Here is a 19973-nt window from a genome sequence, read left to right on the forward strand (position 1 = left end):
TTCGGTTTGGCTCCATTCCTTACAGGTTGGAACCCGACATCCTGTGAAGCAGGAAGAGAAGCGTTAAGTGGGGCAGGCTGGAAGTTGTCCTGTGAGGCAGGCTGGGAGTTAGCCTGTGAAGCAGGCTGGGTGTTAGCCTGTGAGGCAGGCTGGGGGTCAGCCTGTGAGGCAGGCTGGCGGTTGTTCTGTGAAGCAAGCCGGGGGTTAGCCTGTGAGGCAGGCTGGGGGTTAGCCTGTGAGGCAGGCTGGGGGTTAGCCTGTGAGGCAGGCTGGGGGTTATCCTGTGAGGCAGGCTGGGAGTCAACCTGTGAGGCAGGTAACACGTCCTCTCGTGATGCAGGAGTGTCGAGTGGAGAGGGCTCAGTCTCGGTGGAGGGCCTCTGCACCATCGATGGTGGAGTCACTGCCACATTAGTTAAAACAAATTCCTGAAGGGCTACAAATTTCTTTTCAAGATCATTGTGCTTGACTTTCCATTCAGTCACAGCCTTCTGAAGATGTAATCTTTGAACGCAGAGGCGGCAAGTTTTACTCAGCTGGAAGAACTGAGCTGCAAAACGTCCGGGACAGACGTCACACTTAAGGTTCGAAGGCATTGTTAGAAATTTAAGCGAGTTAACAGTTTGGGCAAATTTTAAAAGCGCTTTCGAAATAACTTAAATTGTGACCATAAATTGAATTGTATAAAAATTGTGCATGGAAATTAGATACTGCTGTGTTAGATGCCTCCAACACTGGGAGTTCGCTCCCACAGGGTCTTGAAAACGCCTCAAAGACTAATCGCTTGTCCTGAGCCTCGGTCACGAGAGAGACTTTCACAACCCGGCGCTTTTCAGCTATTGTCCTCGAAGTTTTGTCCCATAGAACGGGTCCCATAGAAAGGGGAAGGGAATTGACTGATTAAGTTTACCCGGAGTCTGCGGTCCCGTCATGTGGATCCTTCAGGGAAGGGGGAAGGGAATGTTTATGTTTGTGGGCCTCAGTCCCAATTCATACGTGACCGACGCGTCCTTGTCATCTTAAGTAACGTGAACGGGCTCAGTTCTAATTCATACGTGACCGATGCGTCCTCGTCATCTTAAGTAACGTGAACGGGCTCAGTCCCAATTCATACGTGACCGATGCGTCCTTGGCATCTTAAGTAACGTGAACGGTCTCAGTCCCAATTCATACGTGACCGATGCGTCCTTGGCATCTTAAGTAACGTGAACAGGCTCAGTCCCAATTCATACGTGACCGATGCGTCCTTGTCATCTTAAGTAACGTGAACGGGCTCAGTCCCAATTCATACATGACCGATGCGTCCTCGTCATCTTAAGTAACGTGAACGGGCTCAGTCCCAATTCATACGTGACCGACGCGTCCTTGTCATCTTAAGTAACGTGAACGGGCTCAGTTCCAATTCATACGTGACCGATGCGTCCTTGTCATCTTAAGTAACGTGAACGGGCTCGCTCAGCTTGCCTCGTCCAGTGCTCACGAAGCAAAACGAACCATTAAAGGCGAGCGAGCTATCTCCGCCGATTACCCGCCCGCGGGCGGGCGGGCGGGCGAGCTACCCCCGCAGATTACCCGCTTGCCTCGGCCAGCGCTCACGAGGCAAAGCGAGCCATCAGGTGCCGGCGCGTTACCCCTGCCGTTTACCCGCCACACGATTCATGACTGAGGGCCTCGTCCAGCGCTCGAGAGGCAAAGTTTACCCGCCACATAGCAAATTGTATGTCGTATGAAGGGCCAGTGTCTCCTTGACTTGTCCGTTACTTCAGCCGACCCATCAAAGAAAATCGGAATTTCTAGGACTGGAATGAGCGAGATAGTCCGAGAGAGCACGGACTGAGTTGAGCACCCCAAAATGCTCCTTTTCTCCCGAAACTATTCCTAGGGATATCTCATGACTGCGGTAGCGTATTTTAATTAGCACCGAAAACAAATTAATTGTAGACTTGCGTAGCGTCGGTATGTCTAAAGTTGAAGGAATTCCTAGGGACATCTCATGACTGGGGTAGCGTATTTTCAAGTAATTAGCACCCTCAAACATTACAGTTGAACCACATTAACTATCCACTTGCGTAGCGTAGGAATGTCTAAAATTTAAGATATTCTAGACATCTCATGACTGCGTGCTCTCGTATTCAATCAATCAGCACACCGTACATATTACAGTTGAACCACATTAAATATACACTTGCTTAGTGTAGGTATGTTGCTCACTTTCAGTCCGAGAGAAAAGGAGCATTTTGAGGTGCTCAACTCAGTCCGTGCTCCCTATCTCGCTCATTCCAGTCCCTGAAAGTCCGCTTTTCGTGGTGGGACTGGAATGAGCGAGATAGGGAGCACGAATTGAGCACCCCAAAATGCTCCTTTTCTCCCGGACTGAATTTGAGCAACATATCTACACTGCGCAAGTGTATAGTTAATGTGGTTCAACTGTAATGTGTACGGTGCTGATTGATTGAAAATGCGAGCACTCAGTCATGAGATGTCCCTAGGAATTCCTTCAATTTTAGACGTATCTACGCTACGCAAGTCTGCCATGAATGTGCTGTCGGTGCTAATTAAAATACGCTACCGCAGCCATGAGATATTCCTACGAATAACTTCGGGAGAAAAGGAACATTTTGGGTGCTCAGCTCAGTTCCCACCAAAAAAAAAAAGGACTTTCTGGGACTGGATTGAGCGAGATAGGGAGCGCAGACTGAGTTGAGCACTCCAAAATACTCCTTTTCTCCCGGACTGAAAGTGAACAGCATTCTTGCACTACGCAAGTGTATAGTTAATGTGGTTCAACTGTAATGTGTACGGTGCTAATAAATTGAAAATACGAGCACTCAGTCATGAGATGTCCCGCGGAATTCCTTCAATTTTAGACGTATCTACGCTACGCAAGTGTGCCATGAATATGCCTTTGGTGCTAATTAAAATACACTACCGCGGTCTTGAGATACCCCTTCCCCCTTGCCTCGTCCAGCGCTCGCGAGGCAAAGCGAGCCACCAGGTGCCGATGCGGTACCCCCGCCGTTTGCCCGCCACACGATTCATGACTGAGGGCCTCGTCCAGCGCTCAAGGCGCAAAGTTTACCCGCCACACAGCAAATTGTATGTCGTATGAAGGGCCAGTGTCTCCTTGACTTGTCCGTTACTTCAGCCGTTTACCCGTCACTCGAGGATTCAGTGACTGCTTCGGCCAGCGCTCAAGAGGCAAAGCGAACCATTATTAAGGTCGAGCGACCTACCCTCGCCGTTTACCCGCCCAGGTGCTGGCGCATTACCCCCGCCGTTTACCCGCCACACGATTCATGACTGAGGGCCTTATCCAGCGCTCGAGAGGCAAAGTTTACCCGTCACACAGCAAATTGTATGTCGTATGAAGGGCCAGTGTATCCTTGACTTGTCCGTTACTCCAGCCGTTTACCCGTCACTCGAGCAGTCGGTGACTGCCTCGGCCAGCGCTCAAGAGGCAAAGCGAACCATTAAGGGCGAGCGACCTACCAACGCCGATTACCCACTGGCCTCGGCCAGCGCTCGCGAGGCCTGAGTCCGTTACTCCCGCCGTTTACCCGTCACTCGATCAGTCAGTGACTGCCTCGGCCAGCGCTCAAGAGGCAAAGCGAACCATTAAGGGCGAGCGACCTACCCCCGCCGATTACCCGCTGGCCTCGGCCAGCGCTCGCGTTGCCTGAGTCCGTTACTCCCGCCTTTTACCCGTCAGTGACTGCCTCGGCCAGCGCTCAAGAGGCAAAGCGAACCATTAAGGGCGAGCGACCTACCCCCGCCGATTACCCGCTGGCCTCGGTTGGCGCTCGCGAGGCCTGAGTCCGTTACTCCCGCCGTTTACCCGTCAGTGACTCCCTCGGCCAGCGCTCAAAATGCAAAGCGAACCATTATTATGGGAGAGCAACCTACCTCCGCCGATTACCCGCTTGCCTCGTCCAGCAGTCACACGAGGCAAAACGAACCATTATTAAGTGCGAGCGAGCTACCCCCGCTGATTACCCGCTTGCCTCGTCCAGCTTACGAGGCAAAACGAGCCATCACGTGCTGGCGCGTTACCCCGCCGTTTACCCGCCACACGATTCATGTCTGAGGGCCTCGTCCAGCGCTCAGGACGCAAAGTTTACCCGCCACACACCAAAGTCTATGTCGTATGAAGGGCCAGTGTCTCCTTGACTTGTCCGTTACTTCAGCCTACAATGTTTCACACTTGGGTGTAAGAGAAACTCTTGAAAAAATATGTATGGAGTTTTCCAAGACCGAATATTCGAGGAAATTAAAACAGCATTCGACGCTGTTATCAACATAATCAAGCATTTAAATCTAAGTGCTTTATATTTAGTCATATGTATCCGCCGTATCATTTATATTTTCGTTTTTTTTTTTTTTTTTTTTTTTTTATTTAAGCCATGCTCTCGAGTCATGTAAATAGCACCGTTAAGCTTTACAGTTAAAGCAAATGAAAAATAAACATGTGTTGCGTAGCTATATGTAAAAGTAAGTTATTGATATGGACATTTCTTGACTGCGGTAGGGCTTTTTCCATTAATTAGCATCGTCAAGCAATTGAAACACATTAAATATACACTAGCGTAACGTAGCTATATTTAAAATTAAAGATAATTATAGGGACATATCATGACGGCGTGATCGTATTTTCAAGTAATTAGCATCGTCAAACACGTATTATCTAGGGACGCCTCGCTCTCTTCTACGGACCAACGAGGTTTAGCAGCGAGCTTCGTGCCCCGGTCGGCCTCGCGCCACGTCTCAACGGTGCTTTCCGGGCTCAGCTCACGCTCGCCTCGGGGCAGCGAGAGAGCCTAGCAAAATGCCTCTCTATGGCTCCGCGCTCCGCTCAGCCGCGTGCCACAACGTCTCACCGCCGCTATCCGGGTTCAGCTCACGCGCTCGCCTCGGGGCGGCGAGAGTGTCTCCGTAAGAGCGGGGAGGGGGCACACCACGGCAAGGTTACCAGTCTCATACTCTGGTGGGGAAAGCCCCAGAGTGGTGCCAGATCTGTGGAGAGAAAAGGTAAGATTAGATGAAATGATGACCCTAACTAGCTGTGAATAATGATAGTATGTCAACATTGAGCATAATGGGTAATCAGGAAAATGAAACAAACTTCCTTTGTAACATTCATTTCCATCCAATACATATTACTAAAGATAACAAAAATATAATGGTTCGTTTTTTCCTTTGCCAGTATCCCTTACACTGGTCCTTCATAACTCATTCCTTCAACCCTTACCCTTAGGTTGAATATTAGATTAAACATTTTATATGTTGAGTTCTTTGCGCATCTTTTTCAAATACTTATATTTATTTTTAATCTTTCCCTTGTCCCACTCTCTGTACTCGGGATTTAGGTCATTCATGTATGCTTTAACTTCTTTCCATTTTATGAACACCGATCCAGTCCCGGCGCCTTTGTCAACCGCCTTTATGGCTTTGCGGATGTCCGCATACACTACTGCAGTGTCTAGTTTAGTCACTGGTGATATATCCTGCTGTACAGTATTGGTTGTTTGATTGGTTGAATTGGTTGAAGCTGTGAGAGTTTCCACAGGCGACAGCATTGATAGGTCCGACGGAAGTGGCTTGGTAGTGACAGAACACTTCTGAAATGAAGTGTTCTGTTAGTTATGTATCATTACAAGCATGCATATTGTCACATGTCACTAGTACCGTTTCTAGACAATATCTGTCACTGCAGATGCTGCTTCCTCGGCCTGTTTTGATTCCCCCCGTGACGGAGGAGTGGGGGCGAGGAAGTCATCCGCCTTTTCACAGGTTGTTTGATTGGTTGAATTGGTTGAAGCTGTGAGAGTTTTGTAGCGGCAGCCTAGGCCGCTACAGCGAAAACCAAACATTTCTGTTTGTATGTTTTCGAGGCAGCATACGTTGTAGCTGGTACAACGCCGTTTGGATCCGCTAAGGCCGCCTTTTAGGTTAAAAGACACAACTAATAACCAGTGGTGACTCCATTGACGAAGCAGTTTATTTGCGAGTATATACATGTATTGGAATATTGTGAATGAATATTTACAATGGTGATATACAGTAATATTTACAATGGTGGCTCTTTGATGATAAAGCTTAAACATAATGTTGCTTATAATAATTAGAATGATTGTGTACATTTATTTATATGTAGTGACTCGTAACAAAAGAGATTAATGTGTGATGGATATGTGTATTTGATGAAATAGAATAGTGTGTGTTGAGAGAGAAAAGAAAGAGAACGTGATGACTTAAGGGTAGACTGAAGAAACGGGAGATGGAGAGAACGAGAAAGGGGTCACTACAGTTTCCACAGGCGACAGCATAGATAGGTCCGACGGGAAGTAGCTTGGTGCCAGTGACAGAACACTTCTGAAATGAAGAGAGTTATGTTAGTTATGTATAATTACAAGCATGCATATTGTTTCATGTCACTAGTACTGTTTCTACACACCCTCTATCTGTCACTGCAGATGCTGCTTCCTCGGCCTGTTTTGATTTCCCCGTGACGGAGGAGTGGGGGCGAGGAAGTCATCCGCCTTTTCACAGGCTGTTTGATTGGCTGAACTGGTTGAAGGTGAGAGAGTTTCCACAGGCGACAGCATTGATAGGTCCGACGGGAAGTGGCTTGTTGCCAGTGACAGAACACTTCTGAAATGAAGAAAGTTCTGTTAGTTATGTATCATTATTGCATGCATATTGTTACATGTCACTAGTACTGTTTCTACACACCCTCTATCTGTCACTACAGATGCTGCTTCCTCGGCCTGTTTTGATTTCCCCGTGACGGAGGAGTGGGGGCGAGGAAGTCAACCTCCGCTTCACAGGTCGGGTCAGCCTCCACCATCGAACTGTCTGCCATAGCACTCACTTGACATGATGATCTTTGGGATAAATACAATCCATTAAGTAAAAACCCAGCTTCTGAGTTACTGTACACCCAAGTATGTTTACATACATCAAATATGTAACCCGATCACATTCCACATTATCCAGCATACTTACGGCACTTGCCACTCCGCATCAGGTAGCACCTCAGTGTCTCGGTTGAATAATTGCTCATCATTCTTGTGTTTGCACCGATCTCGTAGTTCATTTAATATTTTTTATTATTTCCATCCCTGGCACCACTCTGTCGCTAAATTCACAATAGCGAATAGCGGTACTCAGGGAGTGGCCACACAGTGTGGCAAGCTTATTTCTAAAGGTAGGGTCCTTTATCTCGTCCCATATCGGTGTGATCTACGAGCGCCTTAGGATGCGAGATGTTATATTTGCTTCTGGCGTGCATCTTCTTGCAGTCTTACTGATGAGTTTTGCCAGGTTGGAGAATGAAATCTTTGAGCAACATTCTGCATCGCTCCTTTGTATTCTTGTTTGGAATACAAGACACTGAGGTGACATGCAAGAGGATACAAGTGGCCTGTAGTACTTCATATAGTAGTCCATCAGACGCATTTCAATGTCAGTGAGGTATACCATCGCTGGGCCTGGAATAAGAATCAGGGTTACTCATTGACATATATATATATATATATATATATATATATATATATATATATATATATATATATATATATATATATATATATATATATATATATATATATATATATATATAATCACATTTCATAAGACAAAGATGAATAAATATGCACTACCTACCCTGTTCAGCTGTCTTATGAGCAGCAATCCGAATGCCATAGATTGTTCCATCTGGAATTTTTTTTCCTCAATCTCTGTGTATTCAGACAGTCGATGCTCAGTGAATTCCATCGGTCTCCTCAAGGATTTAATCATGAACAGGAGAATGAGCACATCTCTCATGTTCGTGAAGTCTGAGAGAGTGGCCGGCCTGAAGGAGGGATCCTTGTAGCACTTCAGTGCTGAGGAGGTATATTCGTTCATATAATCAGATTCCAAGATTTTGTTGACAACCTCCAAGGAGACATTTTCCCTCTCCTTCTTCCTCCTGGCCTTGATCATATCCACCCTCTCCGTCTTCTTGTATTTCACTAAGGAAAGGAGAGCGCAAATTGGACAATCAGTACAACCCTACAGCAAGAAATAGGTATAGACAAGGCAGATACGTATACAAAACCTGAATACCTACCTGTCATAGTGCGGAGTCTCCTTAGGGTCAATCTGTGATCCTCCTCACTAATGCGGAAAACTTCCTTCTCCGCTGCCGCCAAACAATCCACTGCTTTGGTTGTGGCGTGTATTATTTTGCGGATATATGTGGAGCTGTACATATGTGTTCTGCTTGGAATGTAGCCAGGAGGGTCATCACTGTCCATTCAGACGAAGTAGTTGCAGATTACGCTGCCAGTGAGTGTGTCCACGGTCTGCTGCATCATCATGAACGTAAGAACATTCATAACATTTTTGATGTCTGCCTTGGCGGTTGCCTTTTTAACAGGAGTCCAGTCTTCCATATATTTTTCAAACTCCTCTATGAATGATTTAAGTCCATCTGAGAGTGTGATTGTCACTTTGCCAGAACTGACCTTGACAATGTCAGCATTTTTGGGTTGTGTTGTCAGAACCAGGGAGTCTGTCATTATCTTTTTATATAGGCTTGATTTGCGTCTGACAAAATGGACTTTTTCAGCATGGACATCAAGCCGTTTCACATTTTTATCACAAACGCAGCACTGGCGGAGTGGGTATTTCATGCTCCCGTCAGGTTTGGTCTTGGACTAAGGAGGGGCATCCTCCGTAGACACACTCACTTGCACAAGCTGCTCATACTTCTTAAGGACTTAATTCCTGTCTGCCTTTGTGAGATACCCGCGACATTTGCTGAGATTCCGATGCAGATTCATGCACCTGCCAGGACATCCTGCTATGGGGCAATTTCGCCTGTAACAAGTCAAAAACATGTAAGCATGCAGTAATATTAATACCGATCGACTCTTATACATCCTATATAGTCGTTATCGGTAACAGGTTAACATACTTACTGTCTTCTGCTTGTTAGGGCCCGTTTCCTTGGTCGAGGCCGGTGTTGTCCTAGCTGACGTTTCAATCTTTTTTCTTGTTCCCTTTTCATGGCTTCCCATAATTTTTTTGTCATTCTTATACAAACTGATTCTTCAGCCTTCAGTTGTTTTATAGCATTTTCATGGACCTTAATTTTTTTTTTCTGAATTGAGTTTGTACTTCTTCAACTGTTGGTGGTTGCTCAAACTGAGAGAGGAAGTCCTTCAGATCTTTTTTCATCACAGGGTCCATCTCGATGCTCTGAAACATTTCAGTAGTTGTTGAGCAACCCACCATACCAATGTCCATTCATGTGTTTGTCTCTGGATCATCGACCATTTCACTGTCCTCATTATTTTGTGACGACTGGGCAGAATCTGTGTGGGGAACTCTTGTTGAGCAAGCATTTTTACAAATGTACAACCCATCATATGTAATGCACCATAACAATATCATACACAGAATCACCAGAAACTCGCCTGAATCTGTGGCAGTTGCTGCTTCTGTCTGTGCGTCAGGCCAAAAGCTGCAGCCTGGAGAATGCAAAGAATTTAGAAATGCATCAGATACATGAGCCTGTGAAATCTCTCTCTCTCTCTCTCTCTCTCTCTCTCTCTCTCTCTCTCTCTCTCTCTCTCTCTACTTATCGGGTTTTGGCTCGTCATTCAACGCATGCTTCTGGCGAGTTCTCGCTCTTGAGATCTGTTTCACTGCCTCTTCTTCTTCAGAAGAGAGTTCTACATGTTGCCTTCTTAGGCCTTTGTATTCGCTTTCCCAGTTATAGGTTTTGTCACGATCGGAGTCATCCTCCTCCGACGTCATACTTGCAATATCGTTCATCTTTTTTACCTGTTTATATGACCTGAAAAGACAAAACCTGAATGTTAATATGTTCACTTTTTTAACATGAATAACCTACGCAACAGGTTATTCACGTTCAGTAGGTGGTTTGATATCAGAGTTTTCCTTCTCGTATAGGCTATGTTGGTCCTCGGCACTCTACTGTGCATCCTTGAAGAGGACCCCCCCATCTGCCAACCGGGGGACGCGCCCCTACGCTGTATAGCCCCAGCACGGGGATTCTGACACCTCTTTAATTCAATCGTTGTCATAACATCATCATGAGATAATATATAATTCAGTCATGCGCCAGCCCTCAATCTGTCAATCCTTCCTGTATCTGGGTCTCGTAACGTTCTCCTTGTCTGGGCATGTTTAACCACAGGCTCCACTCCTGGCGGTGCCCTTCCGTTAATTCCTTTCTGTTTCAGCTTTGCAACCATATTGCCCACTGGGTCATGGGAATAACGCCGGCAGATGGCTGGGCTAAGGGTTACCGACAATTTTGCGTGCGGTGTTACCCTCGAGATGCATATTATTGATACTCCCTGTCGGAAGCTCTGCCCGAGCAGGTGAAGCTGTAGCAGCCACCGCTCAAGCAGTCGCGTGCTCTCTTCCAGTGAAAACGGAAAATGGGGCGTTGCAGTATAGACTCATTGTTCATTCTTATTTTGTGTCAATGTTTTCGTTCGTGCACCCGTCTCGTTGTTTCTTGTGCGTCTAATTGTTTATCTCTTGTTACTTGTTTATCTTCTACTGTCCGTCCACGTCCTCTTGTCGTCCACCGTTACACATTGTTCCACACATACACCAACACTTAAATGTTAACCTACACAAACAACATTCACACAAAAGCATACACAAACAAACACCTATCCTATGTGTTGTCCTTGTCGTGATGAGGTGTGTAAGTTCTGTCCAATAAAGTAACCCTGGCGGATATGACTTTCTCTATCCGTGAACCGATTAGCACTTAGAACACTCGCTACCACCAACAATTGGTGACCCCGCAGTGTTGCTATGGTTCAAGGTGGCTTATAGCCGGTGCCGTACCAAGGGCACTCTCTCCCAGAGTGGAGGACCTGGGCAGGGTAACTTGTCCATTCGTCCGCCCTCTCCTGGGGCAAAAATCCTCACCTCCATTCGGGGTTCGTGGGGCTGAGCACTCAGGTCGGGAGAAACATTACGCCATAGGCGTAGTTGCCACCTTCAGGGTTTTCCCCCGCCCTCCCCTAGGCGCCTTCTGCGCCTTCCCCAGGCACCCTCTGTGCCTTCCCCAGGCACCCTCTGTGCCTTCCCCAGGCACCCTCTGTGCCTTCCCCAGGCACCCTCTGTGCGCCTCTTCCAGGCACCCTCTGTGCGCCTTTTCCAGGCACCCTCTGTGCGCCTTTTCCAGGCACCCTCTGTGCGCCTCTTCCAGGCTCCCTCTGTGCGCCTCTTCCAGGCTCCCTCTGTGCGCCTCTTCTAGGCTCCCTGTGTGCGCCTCCTCCAGGCATCTTTTGTGCCCCATGGTGCTTCTCCCGGCGCTCACCCACCCACCCCCACCCTTCCTCCTCCCTGCTTTTCTGCTGGTCCGGCGACTGAGACACGCACATCGTGTGACACGCTACACAGACTCAGTGAACACTCAAACACAGTGCGACACATTACTGAGACACAGTGCCACACACTCAAGTGTACACGCCACACATAGACTCGGTGTACACGCCATACAGACTCAGTGTATACGCCGCCACACACCACACAGACTCAGAGAGACACGCAAACACAGTGTGACACCCCACTGGGATTACTAGCTGCCCCCTGGATTAACCACCGCCTCCTGGATCTACCACCGCCGTCTTGGATTATCCTACACTTGTGGATCCTTGTGTATAGTGCAGTGTGTCCAGCAACGGTTCAGTGCAGCACGTCCCCAGCAACAGTTAGTGTCACAGTGTTACCCACTAAGCGTACAGTGTTGTGTTACAGTGCCTTTTTGAACACTGGTTCACTCCCCGAGCCACAGAGGCCCCTGGCACGTGCCAGCGCCTACAGTACACGCAGTTCGTTTTACTCTCACGGACTGCCGCGGCTCCTGGCACATGCTAGCGCCCCTAACTTTTCAACTCGCTGTGGCCCCCGGCTCGCTGGCATCTAGCGCCTTCCCACGCAGTCGTTCGACGCACTCACGACTGCCGCGGCTCCTGGCAGATGCTTGCGCCTCTCGCTCCTCAACCGGCTGTGGTCCCTGGCACGCTGGCATCTAGCGCCTTACCACGCAGTCATTCGACGCCCTCACGGACTGCCGAGGCCCCTGACACGTTGGCAGCTGGCGCCTTTAATACACGCAGTCGTTCTACTCTCACCGACTGCCGAGGCCCCTGACACGCTGTCAGCTAGCGCCTTCACACGCAGTACCCTCGATGCACTCTATGACTGCCGTGGCCCCCGGCGCGTTTACGCCAGTGCCTATTGCCCATCTCCACGCCGCTCGACTTCACCATACCTGACGACGACATGCAACTCTTCCTCTACTACGGCGGTGTCCTTCAGAGCACCACTCTTCTGCTCAGGACCCGTCTACGTGGTTCGCGATTCGGGAGTGCGGATTCAAGCCTTCCAGGATCTATTAAACAGCCAACCACTCAACTCACCGCAGCCCACCTCACGCAGCCCACCTTACGCAGCCCACCTCATGCAGCCCACCTCACGCTGCTCAACTCCTCGCTGCTCAACCCCTCGCTGCTCAACACTTCAGCTCGACTTACCGTAGCTGTCCTCACTGCGCTACTCATCTCAGCTCGACTCACCGTAGCTGTCTCCTACGCGCTACTCACTCCAGCTCGACTTACTGTAGCTGTTGTCACTGCATTACTCACTCCAGCTCGACTCACCGTAGCTGTTGTCACCGCATTACTCACTCCAGCTCGACTTACTGTAGCTGTTGTCACTGCACTACTCACCTCAGCTCGACTCACCGTAGCTGAACACTACTCAACGCAACTCTACTCAGCGCAACTCACCGCGCAACACTACACACCGCAACGCATCAAAGTCTGCCACAGCGCCCCCGCACCTGGGAAGATTTCGTTCCTCCTTCCTCGTCACTGGGGGGGAGTACTTGTAGCAGCCACCGCTCAAGCAGTCGCGTGCTCTCTTCCAGTGAAAACGGAAAATGGGGCGTTGCAGTATAGACTCATTGTTCATTCTTATTTTGTGTCAATGTTTTCGTTCGTGCACCCGTCTCGTTGTTTCTTGTGCGTCTAATTGTTTATCTCTTGTTACTTGTTTATCTTCTACTGTCCGTCCACGTCCTCTTGTCGTCCACCGTTACACATTGTTCCACACATACACCAACACTTAAATGTTAACCTACACAAACAACATTCACACAAAAGCATACACAAACAAACACCTATCCTATGTGTTGTCCTTGTCGTGATGAGGTGTGTAAGTTCTGTCCAATAAAGTAACCCTGGCGGATATGACTTTCTCTATCCGTGAACCGATTAGCACTTAGAACACTCGCTACCACCAACAAAGCTAAGGGCTACCGACGACATTGCGTGCAGTGTCACCCTCGAGATGCGTATCATCAATACAGCCTGTCGAAAGCTCTGCCCGAGCAGGTGAAGCTAAGGGCTACCGACGACATTGCGTGCGATATCACCCTCGAGATGCGTAACCGTGGTTACCATCAAACATGATTTTTTTGCCATTTTGCTCGTATTAGCTTTGATATAGAGCTCACTCACACTGTCGGGAAGCTCAAACGGTCTATTCGCGGCTAGGAGTGGCTCGGACTGGGTACCATGACTACTATTATTAATAATAATAGTATTAGTATTTTCATATTATTTTCAGCTCGCTGACCTCGCTTTCCTGCTATAATTTCTACCCCTGTCTCGGTGACCGTCCCAAACGGGGTTTTGATGCTTGCATCAGGAATTACTCAGATTTAACGGTGCTTTCAGCGTTAGCAACAACCAGCGTGCGATAATCCGTACTAGTCAATCTCGCAAATTGATCCCAAAAGTATCTTGCGAACGGTCGTTTAGGACTTTGACTTTTGAGGCGAAAGTAGGTAGGAAGTACATGCCTCCCGCGAGGGAGCTTTATTGGAGGTACATTTACTACCTGTACATCCCTGCAGCAGCGGCCACCTGTAAGGAATGTCCTCCCCCCTCCCCCCTCTAACCAACCCTCCCCCCCACAGCCAACGTCCCCCACAACCCCCAACTCTCAACCCACAACCCTCTCCCACCCAACCACAAAAACCCCCCCCCCCACCCACCCAAGCGCGTTACACGGAAGGGCCGGAGACACGCCGGTCCGAGCTCTCGGAGTGGCGAGAAGGCTAGAGCCGCCATCGCATGAGCGTGTCCCGCCTGCGACCGGCGCTGCGTGAACCCTGCGGTTACAAAGGAGGTTACAAAGGAGGTTTGTTTCAATTTCCTGATTACCCATTATGCTCAATGTTGTCATACTATCATTATTCATAGCTAGCTAGGGTCATCATTTCATCTAATCTTGCCTTTTCTCTCCACAGATCTGGCACCATTCTGGAGCTTTCCCCACCAGAGTATGGGACTGGTAACCTTGCCGTGGTGTGCCAGCTTAGCTACCTTGTGTGCTGCTCGGGCTATGGAAAGATGTCCTGTAACCTTGGGGGAGCTATAGCCACAAAGATGACTACTAATGACCAGTTTCAATAAACCACCTTTGGATCACTATCCAGGCTAGAGGTTTCGTCACGTAACCTGATGGCGAAATCCTCCTGATCGAGCCTTGGTTCTAAGATGTTTATAGTTTCCTTGGCTCTCTAGAAGAGTCATTAGGTTAGGCACCAAGCAAGCAAGATATGTTCCCTACAAGTGATAGACTCTTTCCAAGACTTGAAGCTCGTAAAGAGACCGGATGGCCACACAATGGGGTGTGGACGGCAAGAGATCCGCGTGGGAGCGAGGCCCGTCTTCCATTGATAGAAACACCCTTACCCGCACTTGTATAAAAAAAAACTATGAGTCAGGCATGAGGGAAACAATCCAACCGGAAGAGTATCCCTGATGCACACACCCTTACACACACTAGCGTAAAGAATTATGGATGTAAGGAGTGTCGGAGTCAACCGGAAGGAAAGTTGACCTTGATTGATACACCCTAACACACACTGGAGTAAAACACTATGAATGTCAGGCATGTGGGAAACAATCCACCCAGAAGAATACCCCTGATGCACACACCCTTACACACACTAGCGTAAAGAATTATGAATGTAAAGCGTGTCGGAATCAACCGGAAGGAAGGGTGACCCTGATAGAGGCAGCCTAACACACACTGGGGTACAAAACTATGAATGTCAAGAATGTGGGAAACAATCCACCCAGAAGAATATCCCTGATGTACACATTGGTGTAAAGAATTATGAATTTAAGGAGTCTGGGAATCAACCGGAAGGGTGATAGAAACAGCCTCACACGCATTGGGATAAAAAAAAAATGAGTCAGGCATGTCTGAAACAATCCTCCCGGAAGAGTAAGGGTGTGTTGCACACACCCTTACACACACTAGTGTAAATAATTATGAATGTAAGAAGAATATCCCTGATGCATACACCCTTACACACACTGGTGTAAAGAATGATGAATTTAAGGAGTGTGGGAATCACCGGGAAGGGTGACCTTGATATAAACACCCTCACACACACTGGGGTAAAAAAAAAAACTATGGATGTCAGGAATGTGGGAAACAAGCCACCCAGAGGAGTATCCTTAATGCACACACCCTTACACACACAGAGCTAAAGAACTATGAATTTAAGGACTGTGGAATTCATCCGGAAGGGTGACTTTGATTGGACATGTCATGACTGCGTGGTCGTATTTTCAATTCATTAGCATCGTCAAACATTAATATCGAAGCACATTATATAGAGACGCCTCACCCACTCGTACGGTCGAACAGGCCTCAGCGTAGGTATATCTAAATTTGAAATTTTTCCCATGTTTACCTCATGACTGAGTGATCGTATTTTCAAATCAATAGCACCGTCAAGCATTACAATTTTTTTTTTTTTTTACAGCTAAGGCAACAGCTGAAGGGCGCAAAGAAAAAAAAAGAAAAAAAGGCCCGCTACTCACTGCTCCCGAACAGAGGTTAAAGGAGTGTCCAAAATCAGAGGTTAATTTCGGGAGGAGAGGTGTCCTCTTGAAAGAGTTCAAGTCGTAGGCAGGAGGAAATACAGATGAAGGAAGATTGTTCCAGAGTTTACCAGCGTGAGGGATGAAAGAGTGAAGATGCTGGTTAACTCTTGCATAAGGGGTTTGGACAGTATAGGGATGAGCATAAGTAGAAAGTCGAGTGCAGCGGGGCCGCGGGAGGGGGGGAGGCATGCAGTTAGCAAGTTCAGAAGAGCAGTCAGCGTGGAAATATCGATAGAAGATAGAGAGGCAACATTGCGGCGGAATTTAAGAGGTATTAGACTATCAGTATGAGGAGGAGAGCTGATGAGACGAAGAGCCTTCGCCTCCACTCTCTCCAGAAGAGCTGTGTGAGTGGAGCCCCCCCACACATGAGATGCATACTCCATACGAGGGCGGACAAGGCCCCTGTATATGGACAGCAACTGTGCAGGGGAGAAGAACTGGCGGAGACGGTACAGAACGCCCAGCCTCGAGGAAGCTGATTTAGTAAGAGATGATATATGAAGTTTCCAGTTAAGATTTTGAGTTAAGGATAGACCGAGGATGTTTAGTGTTGAGGAAGGTGATAGCTGGGTGTTGTCAAAGAATAGGGGATAGTTGTTTGGAAGATTGTGTCGAGTGGATAGGTGGAGAAACTGTGTTTTTGAGGCGTTGAAGGACACCAGGTTCTTCTTGCCCCAATCGGAAATAACAGTAAGGTCTGAGGCTAAGCGTTCTGCAGCCTCCAGCCTTGAGTCGTTAAGTTCCTGAAGGGTGGGTCTTCTATTAAAAGAAGTTGAATAATGCAGAGTGGAATCATCGGCGTAGGAATGGATAGGACAGTTCGTTTTGGAAAGATCATCAATGAACAACAGAAAAAGAATGGGAGATAGGACAAAACCCTGTGGGACACCACTGTTAATAGATTTAGGGGAAGAACAGTGACCGTCTACCACGGCAGAAATAGAACGGTCAGAAAGGAAACTGGAGATAAAGGTACAGAGAGAAGGATAGAAACCGTAGGAGGGTAGTTTAGAAAGCAAAGATTTGTGCAGACCCTATCAAAAGCTTTTGATATGTCCAGCGCAATAGCAAAAGTTTCACCGAAACGGCTAAGAGAGGATGACCAAGAGTCAGTTAAGAAGGCTAGGAGATCACCAGTAGAACGCCCCTTGCGGAACCCATACTGGCGATCAGATAGAAGGTCAGAAGTGGAAAGGTGCTTTTGAATCTTCCGGTTAAGGATTGATTCAAAAGCTTTAGATAGACAAGAAAGTAAAGCAATAGGACGGTAGTTTGAGGGATTGGAGCGGTCACCCTTCTTAGGTACAGGCTGTATGAAGGCATACTTCCAGCAAGAAGGAAAGGTAGATGTTGACAGGCAGAGGCGAAAGAGTTTGACCAGGCAGGGTGACAGCACGGAGGCACAGTTTTTAAGGACAATAGGAGGCACTCCATCAGGTCCATAAGCCTTCTGAGGATTGAGACCAGAGAGGGCATAGAAAACATCATTTTGAAGAATCTTTATAACAGGCATAAAGGAGTCAGAAGGGGGATGAGTAGGAGGAATATGCCCAGAATCGTCCAGAGTGGAGTTTTTAGAAAAAGTTTGAGAGAAGAGTTCAGCCTTAGAGATAGATGAGACGGCAGTGTTGCCGTCAGGACTGAGTGGAGGGAAAGATGAAGAAGTAAAGTTGGAGGAGATGTTTTTGGCTAGATGCCAGAAGTCACGGGAAGAGTTAGAGAAAGCAAGGTTTTGACATTTTCTATTAATGAAAGAATTTTTGGTTAGTCGAAGAATAGATTTGGCACGATTTCGGGCAGAAATGTAAAGTTCATAATTAGCATTAGTTTGAAGGCTCTGGTACCTTTTGTGAGCTACCTCTCTATCATTGACAGCACGAGAACAAGCATGATTAAACCAAGGCTTTTTAGCGTGAGGAGTAGAGAAAGAACGAGGAATGTATGCCTCCATTTCAGAGACAATCACCTCTGTGATGCGCTGAGCACACACAGAGGGGTCTCTATCTTGGAAGCAATAATCATTCCACGGGAAATCGGAAAAGTACATCCTCAGGTCGTCCCACCGAGCTGAAGCAAAATGCCAGAAGCATCGCCTCTTCGGTGGGTCCAGAGGGTGTACAGGAGCAATAGGACAGGATGCAGAAATAAGATTGTGATCGGAGGAGCCCAACGGAGAGAACAGTTTGACAGAATAAGCAGAAGGGTTTGAGGTAAGGAAGAGGTCTAGAATGTTGGGCCGATCTCCAAGACGGTCGGGAATACGTGTAGGGTGCTGGACCAACTGCTCTAGGTCGTTGAGGATAGCAAAGTTGTAGGCTTGTTCACCAGGATGGTCAGTGAAAGAGGATGAAAGCCAAAGCTGGTGGTGAACATTGAAATCTCCTAGGATGGAGATTTCAGCGAAGGGAGAGTGAGTCAAGATGTGCTCCACTTTAGAATTCAAATAGTCAAAGAATTTTACATAGTCGGTAGAGTTAGGTGAGAGATAAACAGCACAGATGTATTTAGTAATAGAATGACAGTGAAGTCTTAACCAGATGGTGGAAAATTCAAAAGAGTCAAGGTCGTGGGCACGAGAGCAAGTGATGTCGTTGCGCACGTAGGAGCAACATCCAGCTTTGGATTGAAATTTAGGATAGAGATAGTAGGAGGGAACAGAGTAGAGATTGCTGTCAGTAGCCTCAGAAACCTGTGTTTCGGTAAGGAAGAGAAGGTGAGGCTTAGAGGAGGAGAGATGATGTTCCACAGAATGAAAATTAGAGCGAAGACCGCGAATGTTGCAGAAATTGAGAAGAAAGAGGTTCGAGGAGTTATCAAGACACCTCTCGGGTCGGCAGCCAGAAGGGGAGTCCTCCCTGGGGGAATTTGTGGTCCCCCCCCCACTCGGGGACTCCGAGGCTTGGTGTATGTGCGCCATTTTGAAATTTTAATTTTGGGAAAAGGTGTATATGTTGTGTGAATGCAGTGTGGTGTGGATAGAGAGAGGATCTGTCTTTAGAGAGCATGCTGAACTACTCTCCGGTGTTGGTGAGACAATAGGGAAACGGTTAGTGAGGACATGGGAAGGGTCTTTGGAGGGCTTCAGCTCCCTTCTCACCTCCCATATATACCTCACCGGGAGTGGCTTGCGCCCGCTCGGTAGGTGTCTTCCTACCTACTCCAGCCAAATTGAAGCACATTAAATATACACTATCGCAGCGAACTTATATATAAACTTGAAGTCTTTCCTAGTGCCATCCCATGACTGAAGGATCGTATTTTCAATTAAGTAGCATCGTCAGACATTAAAATTAAAGCACATTAAATATACACTTTGTGTAGCGTAGCTATATCTAAAATTGAAGATATGACTAGGGACATCTCATGAGTGCGTCATAGTATTTTCAATGAATTAACTGTTCTTGGTCTTTTTTTCACTCCTATAAAGAGCCCGTGAGCGTCCTTAGATCCTACCGTCGTGGGCCAAACAGTATAAAAAAAGACTATTATCATACATCACCATCCTAGTTATCATAAAGAGGCTTCAAAAGACACTCTTTTACTAATAAGGAAGCTGTTTAGGATTCTTCTTGGTTGTTATTGACTCGCTAGCTGCTCCAAGGAACGTTCCTCCACCCCACCGCCGTCGTGGGCCAAACAGGGAGAGAAAAGGACTATCATCGTACATCACCTCCTCAGAGGGTGCTCTAGGGACGGTCCTATAATAACCCAGTTTCATTTTCAGACAGGCTAATTTTACCCCAGTGGGTTTTTTTTTTTTGGGGGGGTTGCCTTCATTGGAGACTGGTAACGTCACTTCTCACCACTGGCATCATAATGCCATGTTTCTCAAAGGCAGAAAGTGCTCTATTTTACCCTGGTTTTCTCATGTTCCCAGTCCCCATAGGGCCCATGTTATAAATTGGTGATCCAGGACCGCCCGAGGTGAGATTACTTACCAAGTGAGCCTAGACTAAATATCGC

At 47.5% G+C, this 19973-nt stretch overlaps 1 long non-coding RNA gene across 1 annotated transcript; it reads left to right on the forward strand.

Annotated features, from left to right (window-relative positions):
• The first annotated feature begins 5708 nt into the window (after positions 1-5708).
• Positions 5709-6861, forward strand: LOC126994585 (uncharacterized). The gene is made up of 3 exons (XR_007749310.1): positions 5709-5787; positions 6547-6574; positions 6749-6861. It is a non-coding gene; the product is annotated as an uncharacterized LOC126994585 (long non-coding RNA).
• The last annotated feature ends 13112 nt before the right edge of the window (positions 6862-19973 follow it).

This window comes from Eriocheir sinensis, unplaced genomic scaffold, assembly GCF_024679095.1.
Source record: "Eriocheir sinensis breed Jianghai 21 unplaced genomic scaffold, ASM2467909v1 Scaffold825, whole genome shotgun sequence".
Classification (NCBI taxonomy): Eukaryota; Metazoa; Arthropoda; class Malacostraca; order Decapoda; family Varunidae; genus Eriocheir; species Eriocheir sinensis.